Below are 8,268 nucleotides of genomic sequence, written 5' to 3'. Positions count from 1 at the left end.
GAATAAAAGAGTGTAAGGGGCCAAATACAAATCCTATCAAGTTTCTGCCCTGGCCTCAGAAAATTTGCCCTATATGCTATACTATAGCTAGTTCCAATCATTGAGATTTCCTATGGGTCTCATGAGATATTTTGAATATTTTCCAAATCAAAAATCTCAAGTATTCTCATAGAATTTAAGGATTATAATTAAAATATGTGGAAAAATGGGAGCTTCAACTTAATCACCACCAGGATAGGTCCTGTCCTTTTTTGCCTACTCTTTGTGGCTACTCATGGAGGCAGAGGTCGAATGAAGTTTTGGGAAAATACTGCACTTTTTAACCCAAAGAAGGCAGGGAGAACAGAGTCATAGGTCATAGTCTAAGCCACTGCCACCAAAGTTTTGATTCTTCCTTTAGGAGAGCCAACAATTAAAGAAAGAAACTTACTTCCAGCCCCCTCTAGATGAAAAGTAAATCTGAATAAATTTAACCCCTACATTGCTATCCTTTTACCTTCCAAGCCACTGGTTGCTTAGCAGAATAATCGGGTTTCTCCTTCATTTCCAGGTTTACATATATGGGCCTCACTTTACTCTGAAACAGAAAGGCTGTCGCTTAAGTGCTGTAGGTAAGCCCTTTACCTATGTTGACAGAACTCTACAGGGCAGTCCAAGCAAACGAACGTGCTTGTTGCTAGGACACCAGGCTGTTTCCAGGGCAGCAACCCACTGCTGTTTGCTATTCTCTTGACTAACTAGCACTACACCTGTTCCTTAAGAAATAGCTTATTTTTCCTTCATTATAAAGCAAACACTGAGTGGGAAATAACGTAACTGTGTGGCCGCAACTTCTCTGTAGCTTTCCAGGAGGAATGTAATATACCAAATTCAATTTGATTTGTGGAAGGGGGATTCACATACCCATACAATATCTAAGTCTTCATATGTGATAAAATGTTTATGTGATTGTTTGAATCATTTAAAACAATTTTTAATGTTTATTTTCCAGAAAGAGATAGACAGACAGACAGACAGAGCACAAGCAAGGGAGGGGCAGAGAGAGAGGGAGAAGAATCTGAAGCAGCTCCAGGCTCTGAGCAGTCAGTGCAGAGCTTGACATGGGGCTAGATCTTATGGACTGTGAGATCACGACCTGAGCCGAAGTTGGATGCTTAACTAACTGAGACACCCAGGTGCCCCTGAATCATTTTTATATTTATAGCTCATCATGTGCCACAGAGAATGTGAGGCAATAATACACATTCTTTCAAAGTCACCCCAAGATTCATTCTACAAGTGCTTATTGGGTGACTGTCTTTCTATGAGTTTTTAAAAGACTACACGTGATGGCTTCCAATGGAACTCCCCATTTTCCCCCTGCTATTTGCATCTAGTTGTCACCAAAATTGCTGTCTATGCTTGCTAACCAGGGCTGGAACTAAGGCACCTATGCACAAAAATTAAGGAAGCCCCTGTTTTCAGGGGCATTCAAGTGCTATGTTGCCAACATCTACCCGAAGGTAGTAAATACCTGATTCAAGTGTGCTAAGATCTTTGTCAAGAGCAATTATCCTTCTAATGATGAAATCACTAATTCCAAGGGTTCTTAATCTCTCAGTTCAGTTTTGATGCCATCCTTTATTGTGTCCCACTAACTTAAGACTGAAGTAGAAGTCTGTGGGAACTGGGCTGGAGAACAATTTAATTAATAGACAGTGCTTTATTCAGAACTATCCCTCTCTTCTAACACTGACTATCCAAGCAGGATCCTTGGTCATTCTATGTAAATAGACTTCCACAGCCCTAACACTGTTCCTTAAAGCATGTGCACATATTCGCTTGGATTCTAGGTGAATAAGGTTCAGGTTCAAGATAAATCTTCAACAGCACATAATTTCTACTCTTTAGAATGCATCTTCACTTGATACAGTATCTCTGTAACATGGCATTAAAACTTATTATTAGTATATCTACTGGATAACTGAGAGTTTGACCCAGTTGACAAGATTATATAACTGACACCATGGATTGCAAAGATATGATGACTCACTGTAGCTACAAAACCACTTCATAGAGAAATGATTATTCTCCTGATTTCAAAGGGTCTCTGCAGTGCCTGAAAATAGAGTTCAAAGTGCTTCCCTTCTTCTTGCCCAGTAAGTTCGTCTTTCAAATGTTTTATTCTGGAGGTTCTCTTAGCTTTTTTTTTACTCTGCTTCAATCAGGGGCAAGACTTGCCTAAAGAGATCTGGACTCTTTTCCCAGTACAAGTAAGAGGTCCCACACATGTCAAGGTATAGAAAAGGAAGTGAACCTCTCCTTAGGATAAAGGTTTATCCATCTAAGTCGTTAATGCTGCTTATCTGACTTTGACTTGACCCAAGATTCTTTCTTGCTCTACTTTAGTTGCTTTCCTGAGCATGACCACTCAAAACCATGACATTATATATGTTATATTCTCGTTATCTCTTGTCTATACTACACTGCCTTTAGTTTGTCTCATCTAATGCAACCAACATTGTGATCAGATTGTCTCCCTGTCTCAAAAACATGGAATGATTCCCTAATGCTGAGGTCAACAAACTACATCCTGTGAATCCAATACAGCTGCCTGTTTTTGTACAGCTTGTGAACTAAGAATAGTTTTTACATGTGAACATTTGTAATGCATTTGTTGTAGGGTACACTAACTTTGAACCCTAAGTAAGCAAAATGTGATCCCCAAAGAATTTCATACTGTAGGCCTGTATTCAAAAAAGTGCTCTATTATTATTATTATTATATTTGAATTTCATTGTGAAAATTTGTTTTCTCTCTTGTCATGTAAGTACTTACGTAATACCCTTGATTTTGCCTCTTACTCTGCAAAGCCCAAAGTATTTGCTATCTGGATCTTAATAGAAAAAGTTTGTTGACTTATGCCTTAGCACATTTAGAATAAATCTGAATCCTATAGCCTGAGGCTCAAAAACCTTTTTACAATCTCATCCCCGACCCTAACCTGTACTTTCACTGACCTATTCATTGTTCTACATTTTCCTGCCTGTTTTCTTTATTCTATTCTTTCCCTGGAATGTCCTTTCCATCTCTTGATACTAAAGTCATCCCCTTTCTATGAAGTTTTTTTTTTTTAAGATTTCCACTGTCTGATTATATATTCTCCTCATCTCTTCTTGTATTGTGCAATATCCCCCAGGTATAATCAGTCCTCAGTTAATTAGGATAATAAAACCACACATGTATTGGAGGCAAGAGTGGAGGAGATCATATGAGCTGTCATAGTCAGAATATGTTTTGAAGTGGGTTTAAGGTAAACTTATCTGCTTGCGAGTTATACTGGTGTACAGTAAGCACTGTTTCAAAAGTCCTTTGAAACAGAATTAGTTCTGCCACAAAAACAAACAAATCTTGTCCTAAAGTAGTGAACAGATGGTCACATATGCCAGCTAACACTGTCTAAAATTTGTACAGAATACCAGTCACCTATCTTGATATCATGGTCATGATACCTTTGACAGTCGTATTTTTTTTTTTAACTTAGAATAACTTCTGATATGCCACTGTCTCTATTCTCCCCTATACCCTTCCTTGCATCTAAGGATAAACAAATTCACCTTATTAAAGGGATTATCAGAACTTTAGAAATGATGTTACCTAATAAAGCTAGAGAGAATTGAAAGGAAGCTTGATGAAAGAAATTTGGAAGATCCATTTCGTGGAAACTGACCCCAAAGCATTATGACTTAGCAGTGCTACTTATTGGACCCACATGTGTCAGAAATCGTACTCCCAACACCTCTGTGCTAGTGTCCTCAGTTTTCAGGCTTATCCAGTTCATATTTATTACCATTGTTTACCATCTAACAGGATAAGCATGGCTGGCATCAAACTGCTTTGTCTTATTCTGTCCTAGGCATTTCCAGCGTTAGACTTATACTTTAAAAAAAAAAAAAAACTTTTTTTTTAGTTTTATTGTTTTTAGAGAGAGAGAGTGCATGAGGGAGGAGAGGGGAAGAGGGAAAGAGAGAGAAAATCTTAAGCAAGCTCCATGCTCAGTGAGGAGTCTGACAAGGGGTTTGATACCACGACTCTGGGATCATGATCTGAACCGAAATCAAGAGTCAAACACTCAACTGACTGAGCCACCCAGGCACCCCTCTCCTTTACATTTTTAAAGGGGGAGATCCATGGTAAAGTTGCTAAAGTTTTGGCAGGATCCAGACTGAAATTCAGGAAAAAATGGGATAAGGGGCTATTCTAGTCTATTTCAATAAAGTTATTTTGAATTGTATTTTCCTTATTTTACTTATTAGGACTTAATCAATTTTTCCATTTATTTACAAGGGCTTACTTATGCTATGCACTGACTTAAAATAATGAGATATGGAATATGCTATAATTCATTCTTTTTTATGCTATAATTCATTCTTGTATCAGTTCGCCTTTATTCCATCTTTTTATTTCTCTTTCCATAGAATTATTAAGCAGATAAAGTTTTACTATAAATTTTGCATAATATACATATCAAAACTGAAAAAAAAAGCTAAAGGCTAACAGTTTTTGTTTTTGTTTTTGTTTTTTAAACTAAAACCCAGGGTGCCTGGGTGGCTCACTCAGTCAGGCATCTGACCTTGGCTCAGAGCACGATCTTGCGGTCTGTGAGTTCGAGCCTGCATCAGACTCTGTGCTGACAGCTCAGAGCGGGGAGCCTGCTTTGGATTCTGTGTCTCCTTCTCTTTCCGCCCCTTACCACACTCTGCCTCTCTCTCTCTCTCAAAAATAAGTTAAAAACATTTTTAAAAATTTAAAAAACTAGAACCCAGGTAAAATAAAAACGATTTTTTTTAAATTTTTTTTTTAACGTTTATTTATTTTTTTGGGACAGAGAGAGACAGAGCATGAACGGGGGAGGGGCAGAGAGAGAGGGAGACACAGAATCAGAAACAGGCTCCAGGCTCTGAGCCATCAGCCCAGAGCCCGACGCGGGGCTCGAACTCACGGACCACGAGATCGTGACCTGGCTGAAGTCGGACGCTTAACCGACTGCGCCACCCAGGCGCCCCTACGATTTTAATGTTACTCTATTGATTCCAGTGTATGTAGCAACCTTGCCTCTTTGCTGAAATATATATTTTGATGTCTCATGTCACCTGTCCAATAAACTACAATCACAGAATTCTTTAACACATCCATATTCACACTATCCACATCAGACCATACAGGTAGGAATGATCTTATATACAGATGGGTGACTCCCTTCATAAAGTGTTTGAAGGGTTGCATAAGTTATATATGTTATATAACTTAACCTAGAAATTTTGGAAGGCAGAGAGATGATTTATTCCCAATTTACAGACAAAGGAAGTCAAGCTCAGTGACATTAAATAACTTGCTTACTCAACCTACTAGGGACAAAACTGGGATGTCAACAGGTCTGGGGCTCTCCAAAATTCTTTCCACTGGTCCATATAGGCTTTCAGTGGTCAGCATGTCTTCCTGTCATCCAAAGATACAAACAAACAGGTAGCCCACAGATGAATGCAGCTTGCAGGTATGTTAAGTTTAGTGCTTAAACACTCTGATACTTTGGGAGATTTCTCACAAAAGCCTGAGTTGTGAAACAAATGCCAGAAGATCTGGGAATACTGAAGCCAACAAACCCACTTGGCAACAGTCTACAAGAGCTAGACACCTTCTCTGAGAGAGGCCAAGCCTCTCATTTGGCTCCATCTCCATCATTTATCTGCATTTCCCTGGCAATTCCTGAAATGCAACATGCTTTGCTCATTGACATCACCTGTCCAGTTCCTGTGATGTGTGATATGATTACCATTAGTTTAGGTTTAGGCTTTGATCCCTGTAGATACCTCTGTGAAGGAACATAGGAAGTCATGTTAGCCATTTGTATTTTGGGGGGAATATATCTGACATATTCCTGAGAACAGAAGGGAAGAGATGGTTGGAATTACCAAACTAAAAGGGGGTGGGGGGTGAAGACTAAGGGAACGGGGGATTCTTGATGTCAAATATAAATTATCCCCTTCACAAATTTGTCTGGAGCTGTTTGGGGAAGGAACAGTTTTTCTTCTGCTGAGTAGAAGTAAAAACACTTGTTTGTGAATGCCCATGCAGGGAGCTCTTGCCTAGACTGCCCCCTCCACATCCTGAATAAGATTTAGCTAGATTATTTTGGTCTTATGAGAATTCTGTGAGTTTTACAGACTGCTTAAAAATTTTTAGGTCTGTTTATATTTTTAAAAGCTTGTTTATCTTTCCCAGTAAGATGTTTAGATGCATTCAAATGGGAAAGAGGAAAATATGTTGGCAAAAAAGTGTATTATGCCACAGTGCATCTGAATGCAAGCCACAAGAAAGCAGTTTAACTTCCCTCTGGGTCTTGTATGGGAGGGCAAGTCAATAAAATTTGCTCTTTGAGGCTTTGATTCCATTCCACGTGACAGCCTCATCCACACACTAGAAAAATGATCTGAGTTATGTTATCACTGAGAAGAGGTGACTCTAGACTAGTAATGGAAGAATGAAGGCATGTTTTAGAAGGAAAGAAAACACATTTCTCACAGAACATTAGGTGCATAGAGTATGTAGTAAAACCATTAAAATAACGCTGGACTATATTATCAGGAATCCAAATGTAATTTCTTCAGTTTGGGGTTTTACAAGTTAGGAGGAATAGAGAGAAACTTGAAAGTAAGGAGAAACAAGTAAAGACTAAACAAAATTTAGAAAGGGGATGAGGAGATGGGAGGTCAGAGAAGATCTAAAGGCAATTGAGGTAAATTCAAAATAAAAAAAGAGCCACTATGATCAAAAGATTCTTGACTGAGATATTTAGGCTATGAAGTTTGTGACTATAAAAGGGACTGGTTACTTCACATTAAAATAATATTTATATTATTTATTGTTGTTTTAGACATTCTTCTGCTAAGTCATAGTCACTGATCAAACTTAGGATCTATACTTTAGGGGCTGCAAGCCACTTCTCAGCTTTTAAAGAAACTATTTCACTTTTTATGCTTGACTCCTGATGAAAAACTGCCACTAATTTAACTAAAAAGGTCTGTCTTTAAAATCTGAAATAAGAAGCATGTGGTACCTTGAAACTTCATTTCATAGAAGATGTAGAGTCCTCCATTTCAGCACACTGGGCTTACAACAGCTTCTACTTTTGTATTTCATCAAGGTGAGGTGTGCTCCGTATATGGCGTCACAGTCATCACCATCTTATGTTTTCTTTCCATGGTCTTTCTTGACTTAACTGCATCCTCAGGCATATCATCACATTGGTAGTAAAAACAATATCTGAGCATCTGTTAGGGCATTTTGAAATACCTATTGCATTGAGGGCCTATTTCTTTAACAGGTATGCATGTGAAGCTGTGGCTTGTCCCTGACACAGAAGTCACAACCTTATTAGGACAGGCACTGTTTAAAGCCAGGGTAGTTGGTATTGAAGTGACAGATCTGCTTTTATAACACCAAACTTAAGTATAGAATAGTTTGCTTTTCTCTTTTTTATTTTTTTTATTTTCTTTTTTTCAGAGAGGAAGAAAGCATGAGCGCGGAAGAGGGGCAAAAGGAGAGAGAGAGAGAAAGAGAGAGAATCTTAGACTCCACGCTCAGTGCAGAGCCAACATGGGACTCGATCCCACAACCCTAATATCGATCATGACCTGAGCTGAAACCAAGTTGGATGCTCAACCAACTGAGCCACCCAGGTACCCCTGGAATAATTTTTTTGAAGAATTAGATCCCATTCTAAATAGGGAATTAAGTCTGTAGTTTGGAAATGTAAAGTAGTATCTATCAATTGACATGACTTTATCAATCATAAAGTTTGTTGTTGTTATTTTAACTTTGTGAAATCTGTTTAAAAAAAAAACAAACGAAAAACAACTCATGCGAGAAGAAAAGTAAATTTTGGTCAGCCCAACATTAGATTAGTAGTATCACATTACCACTAACAATGATGGATTATTATCATGGCTGGAATAAAATTTTGCATCATCAAGAATTTTATTTTACATATAGGAAAGAAAATTCCAATTTTTATTTTGTGAGTCTTGGTTTGAAACTTTTATTCCTATATCCTTCAGAAGTTGTGCACAAAGTCATCTGTTGGTGTGCTCTTGGGGGAACACTATCTTTTTTTATGTTATTTTATTTTTTATTTTTATATGTATTTTTTTAATGGTAAGATATATTTTATTTATATTTTAATATATAATTTATTGTCAAATTGGTTTCCATACAACACCCAGTGCTCAT

The sequence above is a fragment of the Herpailurus yagouaroundi genome, unplaced genomic scaffold (genome assembly GCF_014898765.1).
Source record: "Herpailurus yagouaroundi ecotype Mexico unplaced genomic scaffold, PumYag 142, whole genome shotgun sequence".
In the NCBI taxonomy this organism is placed as follows: Eukaryota; Metazoa; Chordata; class Mammalia; order Carnivora; family Felidae; genus Herpailurus; species Herpailurus yagouaroundi.
Note: the sequence above shows the minus strand (reverse complement) of the source record.